This window comes from Epinephelus fuscoguttatus, linkage group LG20 (assembly GCF_011397635.1).
Source record: "Epinephelus fuscoguttatus linkage group LG20, E.fuscoguttatus.final_Chr_v1".
NCBI lineage: Eukaryota > Metazoa > Chordata > Actinopteri > Perciformes > Serranidae > Epinephelus > Epinephelus fuscoguttatus.
In genome coordinates this window covers 14,596,638-14,608,503 of record NC_064771.1, presented here as the reverse complement: position 1 = coordinate 14,608,503, position 11,866 = coordinate 14,596,638, and positions in this window count along the sequence as shown.

The window sequence follows — 11,866 nt, the reverse complement described above, 5'->3', positions numbered from 1 at the left end:
GATGGATACGCAATCATCCGAACAGTCAGACAGACCTTGGTGCAGCCTTCTTTGACCACTTGGGATTCAAAAGAAGACCTTGAATCTGTCCATGCTTGTACTACACATTCTTCAAGACCTCGGTGACTCACAATAACCCACCTTTGCTAATACCCTGTATTCATCCTCCACCTTTCAGTGTTCCAGTTGTGTCTCGTCTTTGAAGGACCGTCGGCAGAAGAAAATGAGGTGCAGTGGGAGGCCTGAGAGAAAGCCTTTTTACCGGTTTAAGATCAGCCACAGGTAGTAAGCTGCTCTCAGGGCCCAACAAAGCTGCGGCAAAAAGCCCATGCAGGCAGGTAGGAGCTCAGACAACGGAGAATCAGATAGAGGGAAGTCATTGAGATACACTGAGGCACAGTAATCTGAGGAAAACAGAAAACTGAGACTTTAATGTTTGTTTTGTGTTGGAAATTAGCATCAGAATGTGTTGTAGTTTGATGTCGGAATAAAGGATCAGGAAACGCTGATACTGAATTCATATTTTGTGCATTTTTTTAACCTTCATGTTCTCTTCTCTCATCGTGTCTATCTCAGCTTCACCTTTAATCCCTCCTCAGTCCCCTCCTTCATACCACTCTGTATCTCATACTTTAAAATTTTCCCTTTTTTTCTGGCAAACCGCTGGCAGGTGGCAGGAAACAAACCCCCTGCTTTTTCCTCCTCCTCTGGCGTTTCACGCTCGTCATCAGTCTAATGCAATCGAGGCCGGCCACCTGCCCCGGCCACCGCAAACCACCACCTATTACAACGGCGCTTTTGTCTTTTACGCACAAAGACACAGAGCCTCTGTTTTTAGAAGGAGTGGTATGGAGGAGTGGAATGAAGGAATGAGGGATGGGAGGGACGGTAGAAAAACGGGAACAGGTTTGTGCAGCCTTTATGTTGAACCAAATGGGATTAGGTAAAACACACACATTACGAGCACAACTAATTCACCGGAGTTCCATTTCAAAGCTCTTTTACATTTTGCTGTTGTCATGTGAAAACCCTTCTTATGTTTTAAATTCAATTGGAGGATTACATGGTTCTTTATAGGTTTAGAGAATTCAGCACCCTCCAGCATATGAAACCATTTCAAAGAGAAAAATAACTGCTATCACGCTGAGAAATTAACATTTCCTACACGTGAAGTTTGCACCCGACAGATGACGTGTCCTGTGGGTTATAGCGTTAAAAGGAGGGAGCCAAGGGTGCGTGTTGATCTATTAAGAGTAACAATTCAATATCTACAGCACGAACACGAGGAGCTTTAGTCACTGCAGTCTTTAGGGAAATAAGACAGGAACGGTTTTGTGTAAAGCTAAATCAATATGTCCTTTGAATAGCAAAAACACAGGCAGCAGAGGTCTTGCATGCATTGTCCTTTTGATAGTGTTAGCAGTAATAAAGTCTGATGTATGTTTTATGAGGCAATAATACTTCAAGGTTTGCCATATTTTACTCCAGCTGATCATATCCTCCACTGCCTATATTGCAGCAGTAGTCATAAAGAAAAATCCTGTAAGCTGCCGTATAGAATCACAAAAAAACAATAAAATTATGGATGCACAAAGCACATAAAGACGTGCATGTTTCATGGCTCATATCACCCAGCATTAGGGAGTACATTGGAACATGGCCCATGCCCTGAATAGTTTCAATTCTTGATACGCTTGCCGTTCCTAATGCATTTACATGGTGAGACTATTTCTGGAAAAAAAAAAGGAAGAGAAACAGTTCGCTCTGCAAGGTTGAGAAATGGACGAGGGTCAGACTTTATCGTAATTTTGCCCGACATTCGATAAGGAAAGTTGAGGAGAAACAGCCGCCCTTCTTTCTCTCACTCCCCCGTTCAATAAAGCTTCCATTGACGGGAGGAAAACAGCAGACGCGCCTTTTCTTTTTACCCTGAGGGGAAAGTACCTCACATTGAGGCTATCACTGAAAGGTCAAGCCTCTCCGAATCTCGTGGAAACTCCATTCAGGATACACACTTTCCATGCCATACTGGGCTCAGGCCAGCTATCATCTCTGTTACAATAACATTTCCGCGACCCGGCGGGGGGATATGAGCTCCAGAGGTGTAGAGAATGTCAGAACAACGCTTTGACCTTTTGATCGGCTGGAATATAGATGGGCATCTAACACTCTGTTGATGTCAGAAATGCAACCTGTGTCTTTCGCATTTACGGTGCCCTTTCGCTCTGTCACTTCTCTGTGTGTGCTTCTTTAACACAACCCACTTTAACATTTAAGCATATTTATATTTATACAGCACCTTTCAAAAATGGAATTACAAAGTGCCATACAAAATATCTCGGCAACTCTGAAATGGATTGCCATCTAATTTTGACATTCATGGTCCCCACGGGATGTCCACTAATGTCTTTAATGATCCGCTGACTTTTTTTCTAGCGCCATCATGAGGTTGCCATTTGTAGTTTTTTGTGAAATGTCGTGACACCCTGAAATATGGTACAGACATTCATGCCCTCCACAGGATGAAGAGTTGTACAATTTAGCTTCATTTTGTATTAAGTGCTAATTAGCAACCGTTTGCCTGCTAGCCCTAAGATGGTTATCATGGTCAATATTATACCTGCTATACCTTGCCAAACATCAGCATGTTAGCACTGTCACTTTGAACATGTTAGTACACCGATGTTGGCATTTAAATCACAGTACCATTGTGTCTAACTAGGCCACAGCCTCACAAAGCTGCTAGCATGGCTGTAGACACTTAGTGTCTCTTTAGTGATAGCTAGTGTGTGTGTGTGTGTGTGTGTGTGTGTGTGTGTGTGTGTGTGTGCGCGCGTATGTGTATATTTATGTAACTCTATGTGGGGTGGGAGGGTTGGGTTTTCTCTTTTCTTTTTATTTTCTGTTTTGGATCTTTGTTGTTTTTAACCTCTGTGAGGCACTTTGTCTTACTGTAGTATGAAAAGTGCCATATAAATAAAGTTGATTTGAATTGATTTGATTTTGGAAGGTGAACAAAAAACTGGGATACTCACACTCAGAGCTAAAAACTTTGCAAATGCACACTCTTTGGGCCGTTACACACTGAGGGCGTTGTTTGTGTATGTGTGTTAATTAATTCATACATCAGTATATAATTTCCGGACTGTTGGTTTTTTTTAGTGAGAACTTTCACGCAGAAAGCAAATACTGTGTGATAAAAAAGTGTTGTTGTTTTTTTCCCCCAAAAACAGGCTGATTTTTATTTATTTAGCCTGTTCACCACAAATTAAGGCATCAATCAGTCACATTGTATGGAACAGGATTCACCTCACACTGAGTGGGTTTACATGGACAGTTTAATTCCCTTTTTCATTCACAATGAAAGTTCATTTGTATTAAAAGTGATCTTGTAAACATCTAATTCGAAATGAAAATGGCCAATGCGATTGAAAATTCAATCCGATGTAAGGGGCTGAAATATTCTGTTTCTAATTCCGAATAAAAGAATTCCTCGCACTTGTATACACTCATTCCTCTTTTTAGTTCATTCCGGTCTTTCTGCGCATGCTCCTGTCCTTGCCCTTCTGGCACGATGACATATATAGTGTGAGTAGCAACGGGTTGAGATAGAGCAGTCGGACTTGTTGCACTAACCGGTTTCCATTCGGCAAAGCATGGTCTTCTGCCTCCCTTCTCCTCCTCAACAGATGAAGCATTAGCAGAACAAGGTTGTTGTCGTACTGCTGCTTCAAGAATATAAGCAAAACAAACCCGAAAAAGGCACTAAGAACGGCGTCGTCAACCATCTTGTTATCCGGAGCGAGGACTACAGTGTTTTCTTCCAGTAAACGTAAACATGTACAGTAACATCTGCCCCGCCCCCTATCCAATCAGAAACCTTCCCTGCCCCAAACCTTGCGCGGACCCGAATAAAGGCGATTAAACTGATCTCCCGTGTAAACCCTCATTCGGAATGAATATTTCCCATGTAAATTACCTGGAAAGACTTTAATTCTGAATGATTTCATTCAGATTTATTTAATTCCAAATGAGAAGCCATCATGTAACTGTCAATATCAGATCTTTTGATTGTATGTGTAACTGTTTACCAGAGGGAACTCAGATTTACTCAGAGCATTTTGGTAAAAGAAAACTTCATAACTGGATGATGTTGAATCGACAGCTTTACACCTGATTGTTGGACTAGGGTCAGATTTGTTGTTAAATCACTCCCCATTTACTGTACACACCACTGGTCTGTTCGCCTTGTGAATTACTGCAACAAAGAAGGTAAATCTGGCTTTACTCGCACACTAGTGTTTCCTGTAACAAGGCACTCTAACCCAAAGTTTATCTTGATACAACTGCAAGCCAGCAAGCACTCAGATAAACATGCTGGCAGTAAAACAGACCCTTGAATGAATGGAGCATTGTTTATGAATTCATCATTAACCATATAGCAGCCATTTGGTTGCACCAGCATATAAAACAGATCATAAAAGAGGCTACAATATGAAATTTTGCTAAGTGTTTTTGTACGGCTTCATGACCCAGAAGCTGAAAACTTGCTGGAACGATATCCTCAAAATACACTTTATCCATTGAAATCCCTCTTTGTGGCTTTGTGGGAGCTTTGTGGTTCCACACTGTGCGTGAGTCTAAAGCCAGACTTGTACCTCCAGCAGAAAAACAAAGACAAGTGCCTCTTTCGCTGTGTCACCATGACTGGCTATCCTCCCACACACTCACACACATGCGAGCGCACACGCACACACACACACACACACGTGGGCAACACACTGAGAAGCCATGCCAAGTAGAGCCCGCTACCTCTTACAAACCTCATGTTTATGCAGACATTTTGTGTGTTTCTGGCTGACAGGGATGGGACTTTGTTGACACGCCACAACAGCAGTGAGGAGATGAGCGAAAAGGAAGAGGAAAGCAGGGATGAGATGATATGAGGAAGCAGAAGAAATGAGAACATAATGAGAGGAGAAGAGCCCCATGACAGGTCTACGGTTGGGAGTGTTTTGAAGAGAGAAGGGGAAAAAGATGAAGAGGTGGAGGCAAACTAAGAGGAGGGAGGCATAAGTTGCAAAGTCAGCAGTCAGGAGACAGGTGTGTGTGTGTGTGTGTGAGCGTAGGAGTTCCTAGGTGAGAACCGCTGGTATCGGCAAGTTAGTTAGAGGGTGCGTGCGTGTGTGTGTGTGTGTGTGTGTGTGTGTGTGTGTGTGCGTGTGCACTGTCCACTATGAGTTAAGATCCCAGATGGAATAGGTTCATATATCATTCTCCTAATGGCGTTGGCCCTGAGTCAAATCTTTGAGATATCTCCCTTTCTCTCTCATTATGACTTAACGACTTCAGGATCTGTCTCCATTTAGCTCTATTTTAGCTGGGCTGTCATAACTGTTGAGATTTACTGCAGAGTGACTCCTCCACTCCCACTGCATTTAGCAACCCAAACATGTCTCGGCCGAGCAGACGGCTGGATTAATAGTGAGATTTCGGTGTTTTCAAGCCACCAGGATGTTAATATCCTTTTCAGGTCCCAACACAGGGCTTTTGCTCCTGCAGCACACTCTTTACTAGTGAAGGCACTCTGCACTGCATTAAACCCATAAAATGTTCTAATATAAATGTTGATTTTGTGAGATGGTATCTGTAAAAGAGGTCATGTAAAAGCGTAGAGGAAGCAAAAATTTGTTTAGCAAAAGGAGCATGTCACAAGATAAGAATGTTTTTTTATACTCAAACGGTGGTTACAGTGATTAATTCAAATATTTGCATGAAATTGAATATGTGGGCATGTGGAAAAATAACATTCAGAATGAAAGGTACAGACACAAGAGTGAGAGTAGGCTATAAAGCAGTTTAGCAGGGATGGAAAAAAGTACCATATCCTCATAATGAAATGCACAGTAACACTGATCATTTGCTGAAACTTTAAATTAAATTTGATAGAACTGGTGCAAAACACTGCTTAGGTAAAAGTCTGAAATGCCTCATTTAAAATCTTCTCAGAAAAAAAGTGTGACTCAAAATACTGAAATGTGATGCAGACAGTACTTTTGAATAAAGCTGTTAAATTAATAACTGAAAGTTGGGCTGCAACTATTGACTATTTTCAGTATCAGTCTGTATTTTAAGAAATTGTGAAAACTGCCAAAACCTAGGATGACATTTTTAGTTTGCTTGGTCGTCAACCAACTGCCCAAAGTCCTGATGGTACTAAATTTGCAGTTATATTAACCCCGAGCAAATTGGCTTGATTTCTCTCAAAACATGGGAAAAAGGCAATGAGCAGTGAGGGAAGAAATGACCCCAAACAATTGCAAGAAATTAGTAAAAAGAGAAAATTAAAAACAAGAAAATTGTTAAAAACAAACAAACAGGGAAATGACCTGGAAAAACTGCATAAAAATTATTATAATTCTGTACCTAATTTAAAATATATTAATAATTAGAAATATATTTCCCCCAAGCTTTTTTTCTTTTTTTACCTAGATGAGAGGATTGATACCCCTCACTTTGATGTCCACTGAACACGCAGCTGCAGCCTGGAGATGGTTAGCTTAGCATAAACAAAGACGTTAGCTTAAAGCCTAAGGATTCAATTCAGAATTCTTAATTTTTGCCTTAATTGTAAATTTAGCCAAGGGTGTTTTGCAAACACAAATACACACACAATATTATATTTCTTGCTGAGAGTGAAGGCGTTTGCACACTTAGTCCAGATCTGTTTTCATCTGAAAAAAATCACACTGATTCTGATGCATTTTATTCTGTTTTTCGTTGCGAAAATTCGTAATACATTACAAAGTGAAAAGACACATTTTCTCCTTTGCGCTCTCTCCACAAGAGTTGCCTATCTGGCTGTCATCACTTCCCCCCCGTGTTGCATTTGGCACCACAGTTGCATGAGCTGTCCTCCCTCTCTGTCTCCACATTCTGTGTGCGGTCTACATCCTCCTCCTCTTCATCATCATCCACCTGAATGTTACTATCTGACCTGCTTAAAGTGAGCTATCGGAGTTATGAAATGACTCAGTGCAACCCATTCTTCTGTCTTGGTTCGGCTGTGTCCTGCTGCCACATTTTCTTCACTGATTCTTGGTCAAACATCTTTAAAGGCTCTGACGGATGTGAAATCACAGAAAATCGAACCTGTTGTGAAAATTTTAATGACGGACGAAAGTTCCAGACCGTATTTATTTTTAGACATGCCACAGTTTTGGACGAAAAATACAGACTCGTGTGTAAAGGCCTTTAGATGAAAAGAACAATAAAACATCAATTAAATATGAAGCTACATCCAGGACACGTTAGCTTAGCATACAGACTAGGGACAGGGGAAAACAGCTAGCTTTGGTCTTTCCAAAGGTTAAAAAAAATCTACTAGAACCTCCAAAGCTCCGTTATCAAAATGTCACATCTTGTTTGTTTTGTCGCCACAAAAACTGAAGTGAAAAAACAACAATGTGTGTTTTTGTGGAGTCTTTTTGGCCACAGAAGGGTCAAAATAAGTTGAAGAGTTTTCCAGTGTGTAGCCCAGCCCCCCTCAAAAACCTCAACTTGTCATTTCACTAGATTTTGTTATCTTTGGACACAGGAAGTCTAGTCTTTCCGCTAAACCAAGCCAAGCCATATTTAATGTACAGACATGAGAGTGGTAGGCTATAAATCTTTTCATCTAACTCTCAGCGTGATAGCTGAGCATATTTCCCAAAATGTTGAGTGTTTCTTTTAAAATGCACTGGTCTCTCCATGATGCATCACCATGTCAAAGGTGAGTGTGCAGGTCAGGGAACGTCTCATGCAATCAGAGTAGAAGTTAAACAAATTGACCGCAGATGACTGTTATTTGTTGAGGATCAGGGAGGGTGCTGAGGGTCGCTGCTATATCTGGACCTGAGCAGCAAGCGCTGTGCTGGGGAGGCCTGGCGGTCGATGGAGCCGCACTCTAAAATAAACACACGCTCGTACTAAAATGATCCAAACAGGAACACTCATCCATCCAAGCCAGCCTTCATTAAAGTGGTCCGCCCAAGCTCTAATTATAGGATTACAGGGCAGCCAGCAGGACAAACACAGCAAGAGTCTCTGGTTGGATGCAGCTGCCCCAAAACACACTGATCACTGTACCTAGTGACCCAGGTATCCACCCACACGCATACACACACACTCCTGCTCAAACCCCAAACACTCATTTACACAGTGCCCGTCTCTTTCGCCTGTCCGCAGGACGTTGTACACACTTCTCAGAGTTTGAACTAACACTCACAGGCTAAACAACACATATACCTGGGTAAGTATAGTGCTGATGGTGTGCCTCCTTAACTGACTTAAAAATAACCCCAAGGTGGAGCAGCAAGGAGAGTCAGCCCCACAGTCTGATAGCAGAGTGAGGCAGACAGGGTCAGGAGAACTCTTCTCAATAACACCTTATTATAGCCACAGACAGTCTGGGCTTTTAAGATGTTTTAAGAGATGACCCTGGGGAGCCTGTATCACCACTTAAGAGTCCTGAATCGAGAGGGAACACACATCCTTTCCTCTCTTTCCTTCTCTTAAGATATTTCGTAATCTGTAGGCAGCTCGCTCTGTTTTAGCCCCCTCATTCTTTTCGGTCCTTCATTCATTTCCTCTGGGGTTAGATCGGTAAATCAGTTTGTTGGTTGCTGATATGACCGAAATGAGGAAATGATTGAACCTGCCCACGTATAGGTTTGGCACACTGCAGAAATGGAAGTTAAACTCTTAGGAACTGGTGCCTCAATTTCAGTTTGGCTGCTGGCAGTATGGCTCAAGGAATGGTGGTTTGTCGCCCACCACTTTGGTCCAGTTAGCAATATCTCAACCATTACATTTTTTACAGATATTCATGGTCCCTAGAGGATGAATCCTACTGACTTTGGTGATCTCCTGACTTTTTCTCCAGTGTCACCAGCAGGACAACATTTTCACTTATCCTGTAAAACATCTCAACATCTTCTGGATGGATGGCCCAGAATGTAATAGACATTCATGGTTCTCAGAGGATGAATCCTAGTGACTTTGGTTATCCCCTGTGTTTTTCTATAACCCCCGATGAGGGTCACATTTGGCTGTGGTGGCACCATGAGGTGCTAATGGATTTTGACTAACTACTAATGGATTTCCATGGAATTTTGTACAGATATCAATGGTCCTCAGAGGATAAATCCTAAAGGAATACTTCACCCACAAAATGACCATTTATATATCAGCTAATCACACTCACGATCACGACCCCGTATGGACCGAGAATGGAGTGTGGACTGGTAGCTGGAGAGGCGCTAGCTTGCCCCCTGGGCACTACTGAGGTGCCCCTGTGCAAGGCATCCAATCCCCAACTGCCTGGGGCACCTGTCCAACGCAGCCCCATAACTCTGACTCAGTCCCCTCAAGGATTAATAAAGTATATCTTCTATTTCTTCTTCTTTTTTAAACATCCATTTATAAACACTCACACAACTCGTGAAGTTTCATTTATCCAATCGTATGCTCAGTACCTTGCCAAACGTGTGCATTGTGGCTATAACCTTACTGTTCACAACTGAACTGAAAGTGAAACTCATCTATGCTCTCTTCAAAGCCAAACTCCGATACTAAGGTTTTCTTTTTTTTTTTTAGCAAAAGTGTTGGTATCGTTAGATATATAGATATGATATTTTGCTGTTGTAAAGACTGGTCCCCAATCAATTGATGAATAAATCAATATCACAAATTCATGGTAACACGGCATGATTAATTGATTTACAAATGGTCATTTTGTGGGTGAAGTGTTGCTTTAATGGCACCATGAAGTTGACATTTGTGGTTCTGATGAAATGTCTCTACAACCATTGGATGGATGTTTATGAAATTTGTTTCAGACATTTACATCCCCTTAAATATGAAGTATAAACACTTTGGTGATTCCTTAACGTGTCATTTAGTGGCACCATCAGTTAATGCTTTAATTTTTGACCAAATACCTGTCTAACCATTGACGCCACCATCAGCCTCAGCTGTACTTCGTGATTTGTGCTAATTAGCAAACAGTATCATGCTAACATCCTAAAGTAAGATGTACGTAGTAAACATTATACCAGCTAAACATCAGTGTGTAAGCATTGTCATTGCTGCTTTGCTCATAGCACCACTATGCTGAAGTACAGCCTTATCGAGCAGCTAGCATAATGCTAATAATCGTGATGTTTAACAGGTGTTTTTCTGCCCTTCAAAAAAGATATTTAAGGGAAACACTGATTTCTTGACATTTTATTTTATTCAACTATGTATTATATTATGTTTTACATTTTACTTGAAGTATTTATACTCATTGTTTTGTGAAATGTTGCACCTTTTACAATATACTGACATAAAATAATGGCTACAGGTAGCTTTAATTGTCAGCTTACTGCCTGTGATTATACTAATGAGACCAAAACAGCCCACTTTAATTTACTGTTTTGTCATAATTATTCATGAAGGAATACATTGTACATTTTGTAGATACGCATATTACTGGTGTAGAACTACTGATCTGTAAAGAGCTGCCAAGATGTGTTTTTTAAGCCCTCGGGCATCATCTCGAGGAACAATGAATTCTCCATGAATATTACATTTCATCTAAATGAGATGCCAATTATTTTTATCAAGAACTTCCATCCGTCTGTAAGTAAGAACAAAGTAATGATCACAAAGAGAACGCACATCTCTCTCACACGTCCCTAATATGCAATCAAGCAGAATGTCAACCTTGCTTTGCGCTGACACCCACAAGTGATAATTGTGTAAACAAAAGGCGCATCATTCATTCAAACGCTATAAAGAAATAGATGAAAAGGGATGACAAAAGAATACAAACAGTATCAAGGAGAGCCACACTGAAAATAAAAGAACAGCCTCTTAGGGTGAGAGCAATTCAGAAACAAACATTTCAAAATGTCACCAGGTCTCCTGTGATTGTGGATGTTTTTACAGAAGTGATTATCATGCCAGTTTAAATGTGTGTGTTTACACATCTGGTTTCTGAACCGAGCGACTGTAAATGGAGGTGAGGAGGGGGCTGAAGGAGGAGGAGGAGGGTCGAGGAGACGGAGGAGCAGTGAGAACGGCGTGAGGCTTATTGGGGCCAACAGAGGGCATTGTTATCTGTAATATCCATTCAAATGTGCCGTATCAGATGCAGTGAGTGCGGCTCTGCTCGGGGATGGAAATTAGTCTTGTTCCCCACTCAGCCCTGGTCACGCCAAGGGCAAATTCAGACAAATGAATTTACTCAGACAATACATATGGAACACTGGCGATACAGAGGGGTGTATGAATGGCAGAAACAGTGGAGAGATGTGAAGCAGAGAGGTCTGTGCCTCAGAACGCCGTCCAGCCTGCAACCACTTTCTTTTCTCACAATACTAAACAGCTGTCAGCATTTTACTTCCATGCAGCCTCAGGGTGACTTTCCTATTTCACATTTTAACTTCATGAACATTTTTTACAATTTGCCCAATGCTGCCATGGTCATTTAATTTTCACTGGTTACAACTTTCTGCCAAAACTCATGTGATAATAAATCAGATTAGCTGCATATTTTTGTTCTGAAACATTTCCATGAAAAATAACATCCATATGACGTGTTGTGGTGACTCAGCCTTAATTTGATAAACTCCTGCTTGAAACAGGATGTTAAAGGAAAAGTGTTCAAAATTTAGGGGGACTTAGTTGCATCTAACATTGAGAAGTGCAGATTGTAACCACCTGAAACTTCTCCTGTTCCTTCACTGTACGTTGATCAGGAGGCTTTTAGCAGTAGGCGCATTTTGCACAGAGGTTTTGTCCTCAGGTCACATTTATAAAGCAATGCCTATGATCCATA